Below are 1912 nucleotides of genomic sequence, written 5' to 3'. Positions count from 1 at the left end.
CTCCAAGGTCGAAATCGGCTCACAAAAAAGGCGACAAAGTCCTGGCGGTCTCCTCCTCGTCTTCGTGAAGCTCCAAAAGGGCCACATCCATCTCTTTCGACCCGGAAGACCAATGGTTTGACGAGGTTCTAGAGAGCCCCCCATGGTCATCACGGATAGGGTAGGAATCGGATGCCGATCTAACGACTCACCAGCACGGTGTCGTAGGGTTAGGCGATTACTTCATCAAGCCAGACGGGATAATCTCCTTGCCGGTCTCCGTGGGACAAGGACAGGGGCGAAGATCGATAATGGCTGAGTTCGTAGTTCTGAGGGATTCCACGGCCTACAACATCATCCTAGGGAAGAAGACCATTAACGATGTTGGGGCAGTGATCAGTACAAAGCTGCTAGTGATGAAGTTTGTCAAGGAAGACGAATTTGTGGGATCCATAAAAGGAGAATTGGAAACGGCAGTCGCTTGCGACAATGCCAGCCTATCCTTGAGGAAAAAATCCAAGGAAGCATCAGGAGTGTTCCTCGCCGACCTGGACGCTAGGGTCGACGACAAGCCCAGACCCGAGCCAGAGGGGGACCTGGAGAAGTTTAGGGTCGGGGACACGGAGAAAAAGTTCACGTTCGTAAATAGAAACCTCCCGCATGAATTGAAAGAGCCTTTGGTAGAAATGATCAGGGCCAATGGCGATCTGTTTGCCTGGACGCCAGCCGACATGCTGGGGATAGACCCTCATCTCATGTCACACCACCTGGCCGTCAAGCCTGAAGCCCGACTAGTGGCTCAGAGGAGAAGGAAGATGTCACAAGAGAGAGCAGAGGAGGTGGCCAAGCAAACGGCCAGCCTCCTAGAAGCAGGTTTTATCCGAGAACTAAACTACTCGACCTGGTTGTCGAATGTAGTTCTGGTAAAAAATCACAACGGGAGGTGGAGGATGTGTGTAGATTACTCCGATCTTAACAAAGAATGCCCCAAGGACTGCTACCCCCTTCCCAACATTGATGCGCTTGTCGACGCGGCGGCAAGGTACCGGTATATGAGCTTTATGGACGCCTACTCCGGCTACAATTAGATACTGATGCACCAGCCTGACGAGGATAAAACAGCATTCATAACACCTAAAGGAATCTATTGCTACAGGGTGATGCCCTTTGGCTTGAAAAACGCGGGGGCCACATACTAGAGATTGATGAACAAGATATTCAGCGATCTCATAGGCAAGACGGTGGAAGTCTCTGTAGACGACATCCTCGCGAAGACCGTCCGACCTGATGATCTCCTGAGTGACTTGAGGAACGTGTTCGCGTCCCTCCGACAACACGGCATGAGGCTCAACCTTCTTAAGTGCGCCTTTGCCATGGAGGCCGGAAAATTCCTAGAATTTATGATCACCCAAAGGGGGGTGGAAGCCAACCCTGAAAAGTGCCAGGCGATACTCCAAATGAAAAGCCCAGGCTGTATCAAAGACGTCCAGAGACTAGCAAGAAGGCTCACCGCACTGTCCCGCTTCCTTGGAGCGTCGGCAGCAAAAGCTCTACCTTTTTTCAATCTGATGAGAAAAGGGATATCGTTCGAGTGGACCCCTGCATGCGAGGAGGCGTTCAATCACTTCAAAGAGATCCTAGCGGCACCCCCCGTACTCGGGAAGCCCAAGGTCGGAGAACCACTCTACCTGTACCTGGCCATAATGGAGGAGGCGCTTGTGGCAGCCTTGGTGCGAGAAGAAGGAAAGGCTCAGCAGCCAATTTACTTTGTGAATAGAGCGCTAAAAGGAGCAGAACCGCGATATAGCAAACTGGAGAAGCTGGCACTGACACTCTTGACCTCTTCCCGCAGACTAAGGCAGTACTTCCAAGGCCACCAGATCATCGTGAGGACGGACCACGGAATCCGTCAAGTACTCCAAAAACCTGATTT

This window comes from Arachis duranensis, chromosome 8 (assembly GCF_000817695.3).
Source record: "Arachis duranensis cultivar V14167 chromosome 8, aradu.V14167.gnm2.J7QH, whole genome shotgun sequence".
Lineage (NCBI taxonomy): Eukaryota > Viridiplantae > Streptophyta > Magnoliopsida > Fabales > Fabaceae > Arachis > Arachis duranensis.
This window is presented reverse-complemented; position numbering follows the sequence as displayed.